This window comes from Diadema antillarum, unplaced genomic scaffold, assembly GCF_040938485.1.
Source record: "Diadema antillarum isolate AM-2024a unplaced genomic scaffold, OU_Dant_1.0 seq00002158_RagTag, whole genome shotgun sequence".
NCBI lineage: Eukaryota > Metazoa > Echinodermata > Echinoidea > Diadematoida > Diadematidae > Diadema > Diadema antillarum.
In genome coordinates, this window is record NW_027272797.1 from 273701 (window position 1) to 289236 (window position 15536).

The 15536-nt window shown below is 37.9% G+C and overlaps 1 protein-coding gene across 1 annotated transcript in view; it reads right to left on the minus strand.

The window, feature by feature from the left end:
* LOC139714097 (atrial natriuretic peptide receptor 1-like) overlaps positions 1-15536 on the minus strand; it is a 283186-nt gene that overhangs the window by 227678 nt on the left and 39972 nt on the right. The gene's annotated exons all lie outside the window — the stretch shown is intronic.

Here is a 15536-nt window from a genome sequence, read left to right on the forward strand (position 1 = left end):
CTTATTTGAAGAGAAATAAAGGCATTTGCTTATTTGAATGTTTACCACCATCGAAAGTACAAAACGATTTTTTTCTATGGTATAACGACAGCTACATGTACGAATTCGTAAATTTGATTTGTGTCCAAAGGGTTTATTCAGACTATAGTTGGTTTTATACTCAGAATGTGCTTCTCTATAACATCTGATATGGTATAAACTTGAAATATAGGTGTAATAATGACTCCAACACAACGTTTGACGGATGAGACCACTCTGCGTACGTAAGGCCTGATTATATCGCTTATATTTTATGATACCATCGTTATGATATCGTTGTCATTACTATCATCGGCCATGCAATGTTCTTATCACCACCTACATACTTTCTATCTTAACAACAAACATTGGCATAGGCATTGAGAATACACTGTGCCGTTAACACACTTTTGCTCGGAGGTTGACTAGGTTTACCAAAACTACAATGACCTTGAGTGTTGAGAGGGTAGACCTTAACGTTAGACATCCCCAATCGTTCATTTCTGTCTGCCACCGCCGGATCAAGAACTAACGCGGCATTCGGAACTCCTGTTGTGTTTTGAAGTGAGGACTACTAGATCTATTTCAAACTTAAGTGTTCTAAATCTTTTTCAGACTTTTGGCCAAAGATTACTAACTATAATTATATACTTTAGCAATGGACGTTTGTAAGGAAGAACAACATAAAAAACCCGAGAGACTGTTTGATCGATCATTAGATTATGTGACTGTGCATCACAAAACCAACAAAAAGTTCCACCCTCTGATTTATATGACGGCTCCGAATAGGTGAAAAGGTTCAACCTATTCAATCTTATATATCATATTTTCTGAAAGAGCAATTCTTCATCTACAGTGCGTATAAAAAGGGTAATCCAACTTTGGCGGGCTACTATTTCATAACTGTCAGCGTCGGAGAGCACAATGTTAGTTGCAAATAAAGAAGAACTCCTCCTCTTTCCATTGTTACCTAATTATGTTAACAATGTGTCACTGAGCACGACTTTAAAGACAACAATGCACTTTTTCCAAGTTTATGTGCTATTGTGAAGGAACAATGCATGTGTCACTGCATGGATGAGATGTAGCAATGAAAGTGGCCAAATTGGCCAGCTTGCACGAATGCAGGTTTGTGTTCAGCGTTTCGCCTAACAATTTATGATCTATAACCTTAAACATGCCCTCTGTCTGATAACTTAGTCGCTCCCAGGGAGGGCCATACACTCACACAGTCCATGTTTTACTGTTCATATTCAATACTTAGCTCGCAGCGTCAAACCTTGTCCTGAATATGACGAGAGAAAAATGGATAATGGTTTAGCTTGCATTCATGCAGGCTGGCCTGATAATTTGACCACTTCCATTGACAGATTTCATCCACTGTAAAAGTGGATATTTTCGCGCGACTAATTTTTCGCTCTTGGCTGGGTAAGAAGAGTGTCGCGCCTTTTTAATTCCACGGAATCCAGACATCAAGTACTTGATCATAATTATGGTAAGCAAATATATTCGCGAGCTTTTATTTTCGCGCTGATTTCGGATCGCACGAAATGCGCGAAAATGTCAACACCGCGAAAATTTCCACTTTTCCGTGAGACATTCATTGTTCCTTCTCAATAACACGCAAACTTGGAAAAAAGTGCAATTTGTCATTGTTGTCTTTAACGTCCATGTGCTCAGTCATGCATGACGTTGTCAACAATATTAGGTATCGATGAAAGGAAGATTTCTCCTTTCCTCACAATCAACATTGCGCTCTCCACAGCTGACAATTTATTAAAAAGTAGCCTCCAAAGTTGATTACCTTTTCTTTTCTTTCTTTCCTTTTTTTTTGTTGAGACGCACTCTATCATAAAGTTGAGGGTCATAAAACAAATGTTATGTTGCTGCTCTGAGTGTGTCCACTGCCTGGGCACACTATTACACCAAATGTATATGCAGTGGTGTTCATCATTCACTGTTTAAGCTGTATCTTAATCAACCTCACTCCGTCACAAAGAGAAGTAGGAAACAGTGCATAGCGTTGAATATAAACTTGTTAATAACGAGATGTATAGAGATTACTAACGATGATTCTTAGCCACTCCTAGTTTCAAAAGGTAATCATATTTTGATAATATAGACAGTTCTTAAAACAAGTTTTGTACCGTCTCCCGACACTCAAGAACTATTTATTGAAGTACATAGGCACCCAAAGTTACATAGGCAAAAAATGTCTTATGTAATGCTCATGGTGGTGTTTAGTGTGTTATATGGGTGCGTAAGTGTGTAGGACTGAAAAATAGATACACAAACTTATGAGAGAATGACAGGGGTTAAGGAAGGACGAACAGACAAAAAGGAAAGATGAAATGAGGAAGAGAAAGAGAGAAAGAGAAGAGAGAGAGACAGGGAGACAGGGAGAAGGAATGGAGGAGAGAGAGAGAGCAGAGAGAGAGAGAGAGAGAGAAAGATGGGGGGGGGTGATATAAATGGACATAGAGACCCAGACAGAGAGATACAGGGAGTCAGAGAGAAGAATAGAGGAGTGGACACAGCTCTCTTAAACATCAGAAGAGAGAGAGAGAGAGAGAGAGAGAGAGAGAGATAGAGAGAGAGAGAGAGACCCACAAAGCAAAGAAGCAGGGCAAGAACTTACATCTTGCCCTCGTAGTTAAATTGGATAACATGCGATCCCCTTGAAGCAAAAGTTGATACAAATTCAATACCTGACCGACGGACTACCGTCAAATATTCATTAAATTTATCAAATTTGGACTTCTATATTTCACATCCCTAGTGAAAATGAAATACAGTCCACGGCAACAGAAGAATTTCTTGATATCTACGTGTGCAGTACAGAACAGGTTGAAACATTAAAAAAAAAATGTGTCTGAAAATAGAGAGATGTTCGTGCTTTTAAAAAAATTCAATATTAACAAAAATACAAAGTTACGACCGAAAAGTGCAGACAAATGAATAGATAAGAACGATTTGAACGCATGAAAATAAACATGGAACCAATGTAACTGTTATCTTAGTGATAATCGGAAAGAAAATGCTAAAGAAAGAAAAAAAACATTGACGATTTCTATTAGATTATGATGATGGCATTGCAAAAAAAATACACGCGAACGGTGACGAACAGATAATGAGCTATGACGTAGATCCGTCATTTGCATACCACCTATCACAGTGCGTTGAAGAATAATACATATTCATGATGCAATCACGCGCCGCAAATGCTACGTTGAGCTAATGTATTAATGAAATCTAAAATAATAGTAATAAAGACGCCTATTGTCACGTCACGAATTTGCATACGCGCTACATCACGATCACGCGTTGACCCGATGCGATTTCGTAAGACCAATGACATTTAGCCAATCAGCCTAGCGTATTCAAGTGGGAAGCAGGCAATTGCTTTAGTGTATGAACATATTGGTGGGTTATTCACTTGGGGCTAAACTGACATGGTTTATGACCAGTGAAAAGGTACCGATGGCGAAGTTTCACAACATTCCTCCAAACTCAATATGAATACACGTGAGTATTTGCTGCAACTTGCTAGGCAGGTGCATTGTACAAATACAACAGGTATGGCAGTAAAATAACCTTCCCAAAACGGCCTTCAGGCTCACAGTTGGCACACCGTGCCGTCAATGTAAAATTGCGTGTTGTAGTAGAGCTGACTGCGTTTGAGTGAGAAATGACACCTAATTCTAAAAGGTACCAACGAAAAATTTTCAAAAAACTCTACAAATGAGGTATGAAGAGTAAGCTAATCTAGATTTTCATAAAAAGCAGGTGCATTTAGGCAAAACGACATATTCTGGGAGGTATGAGTTCGTAAAGTCGAGAGTCCTTGTAAATGTCCTATACCTGATTGTGCGCTCTTCGCGGTGCATTTAAAAACGCTCGTTTCCTATGGAGGATGTCACCGCACTATATATATATATATATATATATATATATATATATATATATATATATATGTGTGTGTGTGTGTGTGTGTGTGTGTGTGTGTGTGTGTGTGTGACCGTGCACGTCAAAACGAACATAAAGTCGCACACACTGATTTTGCGTGAGGACTGAAAATAAGTGAAATGGGTCAACGTAGCCGAACTTGACTTTTTCATATTTTCTGAAAGAGCGGATCATCTTTTACATTATGCTAAAATTAGGTATCATTAGAGTTACCCTTGTGAGCTCTCTCCTAATCTAGCTCTGAAACTTGACTCTGGATACATATTGTTACCTTTCTATTCTACATTGATTTCAAAACATAGTCTGTCAGAGAAGGTGGGAAGAAATTTTTCGGCTTGAGAATGTCCCCAGTGCTGGGCAGAAAATAGCAGTCAAATATGAATGTTGGTGGAAGCTTACTTTTTTTTATTATACTTGAGAATGTAGCTTGATACGTTTTCATTAACATATGACAGAAAATGCCATGAATATACAAAATGTGGATAAACATTTTGGATGTTGAAGCTTTGGTAGAAAAAAAAACGGACATTGCTAACTTAAAATAGGTGTGATGCACCATTTCAAGTAAGTATTACAATCTTACTTTATCATAAATGACAATACTCGGAAGTGGAAAAAGAAGTAAAATCATGTTGGAGCTCCCTTAAGAGATATTCGTTGAATAGTTTGAACGCATTTGACGGCCTCGGAACAATGGCTTTGGAGCAGCATACCACAAGTGAACTTTGAAATAAGACATCCTCACGAAATGTGTCTCACAAGCAAAAGAATTGTTTGTTTGGGTCTTCCAACGCAAGAAAGGCTGCAGCGATCTCATTTTTCCATTTCCTATACCCTAGGAATGATGCTGGACTGTACGACATGCATTGAACGTATGAGAGAACGTGTGATATAGCATGCCATTGTGCCAAGGAAACTTCTCAAGGGCGTCGTTTGCTTCTTGCAGAACTTTTTTTTTCTGCATTTCTCTCATCAACCCTAAATCCACTATCATTTTTTTTTTGCGTGTTTTCAAGTTATCATCATACAAAATAATAGGGTTACAAGTGAAGAAAAAATAGATAAACACCACTTGTCTGCTTCATTCGTCTGTTTCTATTCCACCTGCGTCGAAGTTTACAATACTGTTCATGCCATATTTTATTACCGCCATAATGTAAACATGGTAAAAACTACTGAAACAAAATGGTTTCCTTTCCTGTATTACTACTGATTATAACTTTGTTTTTTTATGTCAGCGCTGTTCCTAATTCGTTTCTAGAATTCTGTCCTACATGCAATTGTAATGATAAAATCTCTTCTATGTTCATAGTGCTACGTTTACTTTTATTAAAAATACTCTCTTCTCTCAATCTATTCACAATCGATAACCCGTTCCTATAGAAATGTTAGAATCACTCCTAGGGTTGACGCATGGAAACGTGTTTCCGTATGATATAGATTTACCTCAGCAAAGCTAACCTAATGTCCCTCATTGTGCAGCTTATCACAGGAAAAAAAAATGAAACCTACCGTATCTATCCTTTCAGTGAAGTTTTATATTTGAAATGTCTAAATCATAATTCCGTTACACGTACAGATCTGCCAACTCATTTTGTGGTATTCATTTTGCTTCGAAGACACTATAAAGCGTGACTCTGAACCTAAACCTCCTACTCATTCCCTGTTTCCTCATTTATTTTGGCGTTCCATGAACATTAAAAGAAAAATAGTAAGTAGATGACAAAAGAGCTAGACTTGCGCTAAAATAATCCCAAATTTAAAACCGTATCGGTATGACCTCTTCGTTCCTATCCTGTATCCAAGCCGAGAAAACAAGAGCAAGCCTTAGAGACAAAGCTTCTTCTCCCTTCAAGAATTTTTTGGAGAGGACGCCAGTGCTAGTGCAAGGTCATCCCAAGCCGCTCTATCTGGTCTCTTGATTAGGGTCGCTCCGCTTCGAAGACTCCCATTTGGCTTCCCTATGACGAACAGACGACAAAACAATTAACGCTGATTAAATCAAGGCCCCTGTGATCAGTAGAAGATATCTTGACATCGATTATTAAGTGGTCTTAAACAATGCAGTAGACAGAGCAGACAGTTCGATGACCTGTCACTGGACTACAATATTTCTTGAACTTGTAGCATTATCTTTGAGTGAACCTCTGCAATCGGCCGACAATAAGCAACAGTGTTAATGGCTTACCAAAAGATTTGAGGGAAATTAGCATTGATCTAGGCAGTTCATAGTTAGCGGGAAACACAAAGAACAAATGCCTAAAACCAATACACATATCGTATTGAATCCTGTCTTGAACACTGAACTCTGCTGGATAAAAGGCAACTAAAGTCTTTATGAAGTTAATATCTTTATTGATTTTATGACTTCATGTCAGACTTAATTGTCCTTGCGATCATTTCACATCTAGCTTTATTCGCACGACACACAATCATAAGTACAAAACTTCTCAACTGTAATTATTATTTTGATTCCTTCCAGCAGTCATGGGGAGGATGTTGTTACTCAGGTTATCCTTTCTTTTTTTTTCTCTTTAGACTGTTAGACTCGGATATTATATTGTTTTGATGAGTAAGTTACCAAATCAACTAAGGATTAAATAATTCAGTTTTTCAGCTGTTTACTAATAATTAAAAAAGTATCGTCTTACCTTTCTGATTGAAAATAGTCGAAATACTCTTGCCCAAGTGTACACCAACCATACTAACATCGTTTATGAAACGGGGCCTAGATCATTGAATTCAAATTCTAAATATGCAAAGAGCCCCCCTCATGTAGGAAGGGGGTACTCCCTTCCGCATCTTCTGCCATTTTCCTACGCTCCCTCGCTCGCTTGTTTCCCGCATAATTGAACACCCCCCTCCCCCCACCCCAAACACGCAATCATCAGCAATTTTTTTTTTTCATGAAGCCATGCCCTTCCAAGACCCAGATGGCTCGGTCGTTTTATTCCGTCAAATAGGTCTATTATTCCTAATTTTGACCCCAACCCCTCAACATCCTTGTTACGGGCCTGCGTTTAGTTAACTCTCTGTGTGCCACATTCATTCCCTGTCCATAGGTTTGTGTGCGAAATTTGTGGACATTTGGCACAGAAAGGGTTAAGAAGTATACCCATACCGCGTAAAACTTAGTTTTGTGATGCAGGGTCATATATATATATATATATATATATATATATATAATTGCATACAGTATGTCCCCCCAAAAATTACAATCAGATTTTCGCAATTGATAACACCAAATATGATTAAACTGTCTAGATGCTACTTAAGGGTCTTAAACTATAACATCTTAGCTCTATTTTGCAGAAAACCCCATTCAACTTGGTTAAGCGGTCACAGAGAAATGTGGATTGTTGTAAAGTATTATCATGAGTCTGATTCTTCCAAGTTTAGCACTTGGATGCTCTTCCGTGTGAACACATTAAATAGACAGGACTTGGAGGGAAGAGATTCCTGACATGCTCCACAAAATTCCTCGTTTCTCTTTCACCACTGAAGCAAATCTCATAGGGTTTTCTGTAAGATGTGGGCAATGAGTTATAGTTTCATACCCTGAAATTGTATTTGGATTGATTTCTTATCTGTACATATATCATTGCGGAGGGTCCCGTTGTAATTTTTCATTTTGGACATTCCGTATATATATATATATATATATATATATATATATATATATATATATATATTATAATAATTTATTATGGTTTGCTACATCCCACTCTCCAGCATTTTCAATAATTTATTGGTGTCATCATTTCTGTTGACATGTAATTGAAATGCTTAGTTCTTTACAATTTTAATTTTCCGTTCTCACATGACATTAATTTGAAGACTGTAATATAATAGATGAGGATCAAGATTAATGATGTTTTCTTTAACAGAATATCTGAAGTTAAATCTTGGTTGTAAGCTCATTCTCATTATAAGCTCATTATTTTCACTTATAAAAACGTGCATACATAAAAATGTAACAGTGGTATGACAAGTATGACATGACAATGTGACAAAAAAGAAACAACAAGAAAAAAGACAACCAAAGATATCAAGTGAAGGGGTTAGTGAGAAGGCAATGGGCCTTATTAAAAACTAACCCCGAAAAAGTTAATACAGCGTTACAATGTATGTCTCTTCTTTCTATAAACTATAACTATATCGTTGAAACACACACACACACTAACACATACACACACATGCATACACAGACAAAAAAAAAAAAAAAACCACCATAACAACACAAAGGCAATACTGGGAACTGCCAAGACCTTATAGGAAAAACAGTGCTAAAACTGAAGATGCTTTCATGTGTAATCAATCCCATGTTATAACATGTAAAGGCTTCACTTTTCTATTGGCAAGCTGCAGTAAGACAAAATGATTGAAACGAATAAGTCATAGCACGTGGCTCCCAAATGTATGGTTTTGCCAAGCAACCGTGCATGAAACAACCTTGATCTAAGTACATGGGGATACCGGTCTTCTTGACATGACAAGTAATATGCTTTGGTTTTTAGACGAAGTGTGTGCCAACAGAGTCTCAGCTTTATTTTGTTTTTCCGGGATGACAATGATGCCATAATTTCAACTTTAATTAGGTCGCACACACAATGACGACATACAAAGATTAATGATGATCTCGCCTGACCTGCCGGGATGGGCGACTCCCCGTCGGTCGCCAAGCGATAATTGGAGAAAGAGGGTCGTAATGGGTAGGACGCATCCAACATCGACGTGCACCAAGTGGATTAGGCTCATTACATGGTTATCTGGGCTAAATGATTATGACCACTCCATACATACTACATTGAATTCCATGACGGATTGCTTCAGAAGCCGCACTGACGTACTTGATATGTTGCCATGTCAACAGAATTAAAAGGAAGACAAGATCGGTGGTGGACTAGTATTTAGTATATGAACAGTCTGCTGTCTTGTCAATATACTCACTTTCTCGTGCTATTGATAGGTGAGTCTGTGTTTGTATATTCCCAGTAATTCACATTAGTGTAAGTTGTCTGCAGACGTTTTCTGCAGCATGATTTTTGTATTCATTTTGTGCACATGACAGTGTAACTGTGATTCTGAATTAGGCCTACTTTGCATCTAACTCTCGAAGCTGACAACTTTTTGGACCAATCCTGTCCCACTCATGCTGAAATGTAGAGAATATTCGCCCTTATAAGATTTTGCCGAATATTGCCCCTCTTTGCTTCTTGGTAGACAACTGTTTCAAAATGACATATGCTCCAATGATTGTCTGCTCCGAGGTTGTCTTTTGCTTGTCTCCACACCACGTGATTGCTAGTGGTTGACAGACGCTTCTATAGTACAGCCCATTGTGATACAAGGATCTTGTGTAGCGAAGAAGTATTTCCGATTTATTTCTAACATTACATTTCTCACCATTAAATGGAAAGACTTACTAACTTTGCTAAATTTTGATAGCCATAGCCGTTTGGAGTACTGTCATATGATAACTCTATCGTAAGTCACTCCCCTGAAGGAGAAGAAAATGCTAAAATAAGTTGAGGTTCATCAAGCCTTTTATTTTCCTTTAAAAAATCGTTGAAATTTGGCTGTTTATCAATCGCAGCTTTATGATTTAGCGTTTATTGACCAACACAGGCACAAAATAAAATATTCCTACAGAATATAAAACATTCCTACAAAGGGTAGTACCTATATTGCGACGTTGATTAGTAATGTCAACTAATCATCATGCCACTTTCGAATCTGAAGATAACACATCAACTACATAAGGATTAATGATGTCAAGAATCTGAGCTCCTTCTCTCTCTCTCTCTGTGAGGAGAGATGATATTGTTGACACTAAAAAGGATGAAACTAAACAGTCTACACTTTGATTCTACCTCTATCTTTTCTCTTTTTTTCCCTCTGGGCAGATCGATATAAGATCAGGGCTGGACCGGATGTGCCAGGCTGAAGCCCAGGTGGGTGCTTTGTGTAGATTTGTTAAGTCTGGCGGAAGCTGGGCCCTTCTTACTTCCGAATGACTTGGTACTCCGGCGTACTATAACGTAGGCCCTCAAAATAATTTGTTGTGGACGTTTTTACTCTCACATCGTAACTGCAGTCAGTAACTAGCATGTTGTTTCACTTAACCTTCTTTAAGACTTTCGAGGATCATGGATGCATTTTTGTTCGGAGGATAACTAGAAATAATTCATCAGGATGAGATTATAATCACCCCGTTTATGAATGTAACAACCCACCTCGATATCCCGGTAAGTCGAAATAAGTAAATAAGTAAAAAAAGAAAATAAAAAGAACGTACGGAATGGAGAAATTGCAAACACACTGTTCCTGACTAAAGCCAATAACACTGCAGGTGTGTCTTCCGTAACATCGCCTAGCAACGTTAACAAGTAAAAGTATCATGTTTCTGAATGGAAAAATGTCAACTAAATAATAGATAATATACGAATGATTTATGAGTTGTGAATGCATTGGGCACAAATTGGACACGAAGCGCGAGATACGCCAACTGGTCTATTCAACATGGTGCGTAGCGCCGCGTTGAATAGACCAGTTGCGAATCTCGCGCTGAGTGCGATATTCGTGCCTGAATGCATGAACAAAATCCTAAATTATAAACACCCGCCATGACTGGACCGCACAGGAATCAAAGCAAACTCTGCAGGGTCTATATCCAGTCTACACTAACGTTAGATCGAGAACGTTCTAATGTTAGGCCTAGGCCGATCTGAGATGTCAGTAGATCTAGTAAGTAGGTCTAGACTATGTCTATTTCCGGCAGTGATTTTGTATAAAAACACAGAAAAATAATCAAATTGCGGTTTCTCAACTTGAATTGAAGTCTTGATTTTGAGATCACCGTGGTCCATGTAGCAGATCCGAGTCAAAAGTAAAAACACAGCCATAAGGCCCGTACACTGTAACACGCAATATACGTACATGCAACTATAGGTGCAAGACTGGTACGTATTCAAGACAGCTGCGCGCACACGTAACGTTGCAGTACGCCCAGCAACCGCACCGCGCCGCGCCTGGCCTGTGAATGAACTTACCAGCGCAGCCAGCACGTAGTTTGCTGGCGCTTTGCTCGTGAAGTCGAGCGGCCGTGCATTAGTACCTGCGGGAGCCGTGCATTAGGCCAATGGCAGGGACCTAATGCACGGCTGTCACTCTCAATGAGTTTGATAGGTATTTTCTAATTAATGTCATGTTACATGTTCTTGGCCAATCACAATTCGACATCATTCTAAGGTGTTGTATAAAAGATATTATTATACATGCAATATATTCACACACTTGTGTTTAAGCATTGCCTTTTGACTTTTTTTTTCTTAATTGAACGGTCCTTGAGAATTGACATTTTGGTTAAAGTATAAAGAGTGCGCATACCGGTACAAGGTCTGAAGTTTACTCAATGAGTGGTGGAAATGCCGTGTAACGTAAGGAGTAAAATCAGACAAATATGCAACTTTGTTTTGTTTTGGCAAAAATAATCCTTTTCCCCATCCATAAAGCTGTGTTTGACGCTCATAGAATAGCAATTGTTGCAACCCGATTTCCAGTGTTAAACATCTATCATGATTTTAGCAGTCTTGCACACAAAGGATTGTATCACACATATGTACATTCCGCTGACTGTATTGTCCAAAGTTATTCCTTTCATCAGTTTAGAGATGTTTACAGAAGAAATATACATATTTGGTGAGCAGTTTTTGGCATTCTCAAAGAAATCCATTCCGACAGTTTTCAGGTAGATGTAACGTACTCTACGAACTCCAAGAGACATGTTTTTATTCTTATTCCGTGTCTGTTATTGCGTTCCCAGGCTTTGTCTACACTGCCTGTGTGTCTGTTGACAGCTGAAGCCTGCAGGTGTTATCTTGTCGTGTTCACATGGAAACATGCATGCACGCACAACTCAACAAAGGTACTAAGGTGTACATCATAATTACTTTGAACGGATTGATTTCTTCGATTTAGAGCTTTTGGACTCCAGCCACAACACTCCTAGATCCGACTAGAAGACACTTTTCTTCTTCGTTCTTATATCACAGCGTGGTTCACAGTCATGTTGCATTATGTCGTGATTTGATACAATATCTGTGAATACCGCTTGTTAACAAATTATTTCGTCGCAGCACAAAGGTAAAACTGTTTTTACTTCTTAACTAGACTGACCGGTCACATTGCGTATGTAGTCCAGTCAATCTAGCAGTACCTAGGTGGTAACCCATCACTTATTGCAACAGTAGGAATTCTACTGCAGTGCAAGTTGTTGAGGCCTCCTAAAAAACCATACTTAAAGTCCCCCCAAATCCAGCGGGGCAAAATTGAAAAATTTGCATCATGTGGCACCTCTAATGAGAGAAAACTCTGAAGTCTCGGCTTCCCATTATCTGATTGGAAATGATAATGATAACAATGATAATTTGAAAGATTTGAATGTATAAACATCGAGGTCAATGATTGATGCCTTTCCGAATTGGTCATACACATATATAATTTGCATAAAATGCAAATTAGCTGTTACTGTAAGAGGAAAGAATTGTTCCACTTTATCTCATTCTTAATTTGATTTGATTTGATTTATTGGTTGTATAATCATTGTACATGCACATACATGTATAATTATACATGCATACATTGTTGGTGACTTGGTGACATATGCAAGAACAAAGTTGTTAACAAATACTTTTTTCCTCACTGCATTTACAATGTGCAGCAAAACTTATCAGCAATACAATGAATAATACGAAAGGGCTACAGCTTAAGCGTAGCTTGATTTGCTCGTAGCCCTCTTACGTAATGCATATCAGAAAAAAAATAGGAGGGAGTTATGACTTGCGTCTCCTTTCACTAAAAGTTTACACAAAGTTATATCACCTGGATCACTGATCAGCAAGGCATGACAATTCTTTTTTTCTTCACCGAGGTACAGTTAAACAGTTAAGGTCATGGTTGGTTACATGATTACGTAATATATTTAAAGTGGGACGATGCTTCTACGAAGGAATTTCATGCATGGTACACTTACAATGACAAAGAAATCACTGATATCCAGGGAGCAATATTGTATTTACGGCTTTTTTAAACGAGTACATGAACTTTATAAACTTCAAATTTCAGAGGGAAGAGAGTTCCAAATATCAGATCCTGTGTGTCTGATAGATTTCACAGCCATCACCGTTTTAGTATTATATTAATGGAACTTATCAGATTGGCTTAGGACAAGAATGTATGCCTGTGTTTAATTGAAATAAAGAGAAAAAAAAACAGATGGCGACTGACTAAGTACTATGTAAACGAAGCATAAAGAATCTGCATGGTCTCGATAACATGAGTTGGTGCATGTACGTATATTTTTCTTTTATAGAAATAATATACTATGAATGTGACTTTTTTGAAGTTGCAATATGAAATATACGATAATATCAAGGAGTTATAATTTAAGCATGAATAAGATATTCTTAGGGACATGATACTTAAGCTTATGGAGTATACCAACGTTACGAGACACATTATCAGAGATGTATTGCGCATGAGCGTTCCATATCATATTTTCATTTATATATTTCGAGATATTGTATTAGTTTTTTTCATTTTGTTCTAAGAATATACCATCCACCATGATTTTCAAATGTCGTATTAAATTTTCATGCATCCTATTATGAAAATGAATAAGATTTGTCTTTTTTTAAGTCGAGTGATAATCTATTGCTCTTAAACCATGAAGATATTTTCACTAATCATTTCCCTGATTTCTAATTTGAGTAATAAAAGTGTTCAGATTTTAAAAGAGGGAATTCATATCGTTTTATGTCAAAGTTCATGTCTTTCTTTATTCGTTTTATGAATGTTATTTGCGTAGAATGTAAATTACGGTCTGCTTATTGTAAAAAAAAAATAAGCTTTTGAATATTCATAGTGACAAAGTTCCCTGCGGAAATAAAGCAGGATCGTTACATTAACCAATCTGATCAAAGCCAGAAAAAAAAAAACAACAAGGAAAAGTAGAAATTACGCGGTGCGTAATATATGTCCCCGCCAGAAGTAGCATTTAGTAGCAAAATGTACAATATAGGTAAAAAGATCAAGGTCAAAGGTCAAAGAAGTCAAAGGTCAAAATTCTGTGTAGAAGTTTTGAAGCCCTCACCTAGTGCCATCACATAAAGTAAACGGAATCGAAATCGGGTTAGAAATGGCGAAGGAGTAGCATTTTGTAGCCAATGTACAATATAGGTAAAAAATCAAGGTCAGAGGTCAAAGAAGTCAAAGGTCAAAATTCTGTGTAGAAGTTTTGAAGCCCTCACCTAGTACCATCACATAAAGCAAACGGAATCGAAATTGGGTTAGAAATGGCGAAGGAGTAGCATTTGGTAGCAAAATGTACAATACAGGTCAAAAATCAAGGTCAGAGGTCAAAGAAGTCAAAGGTCAAAATTCTGTGTAGAAGTTTTGAAGCCCTCACCTAGTGCCATCACTTAAAGCAAACGGAATTGAAATCGGGTTACAAATGGCGAAGGAGTAGCATTTTGTAGCAAAATGTACAATATAGGTAAAAAATCAAGGTCAAAGGTCAAAGAGGTCAAATGTCAAAATTCTGTGTAGAAGTTTTGAAGCCCTCACCTAGTGCCATCACATAAAGCAAACGGAATCGAAATCGGGTTACAAATGGCGAAGGAGTAGCATTTTGTAGCCAATGTACAATATAGGTCAAAAATCAAGGTCAAAGGTCAAAGAAGTCAAAGGTCAAAATTCTATGTAGAAGTTTTGAAGCCCTCACCTAGTGCCATCACATAAAGCAAACGGAATCAAAATTGGGTTAGAAATGGCGAAGGAGTAGCATTTTGAAGCAAAATGTACAATATAAGTCAAAGGTCAAGGTCAAAGGTCACAACTGAAATTCTGTGTAGAAGTTTCAAAGCTCCCATGTAGTGCTATCATATAAAGCAAACAGAATCAAAATTGGCTCATAAATGACAGAGAAGTAGCAAATTGAACATTTTGATCACACACGGACGCACAGACGGACGGACAGACGGACGAACAGACGGACACACAGACACACACACGTACGGAGCCCGTTTCACAGTCCCCTGCTAGAACTCGTTCGGCGGGGACAAAAACAAACTATATGAGTACACTGCTAGATAAACTATTTGAATCGGGTCTGCATTATACCATGGAGTTACAACGAAACCTAGCTCCAGGATTACAGACACATTTTCCCTTAAATCTATTTTCTTGTAAGTACCAAATTATGAGCAAGCATGTACACATAGCTATTCCTTTGACAGTTTGATAGATATCCATAGAGATATTATCAGGTGATTAGAGATAATGATTGTTCGCTTTTCTATCATTTAAAAATGTAAATCTTCGTAATGGTCGATCGTAGACTAGTGGGATTTAAAGACAGCCGATCGCCATCCCTAATGGTACGTAAACTCCGAACGACCGAAGTTTGTGCGTGCAATTGCGCAATGCCAGACTCGGTGCTATATCCATAAACGTGTGGGACAATGCTGCCACTGAGACACGTGTGTGTGTGT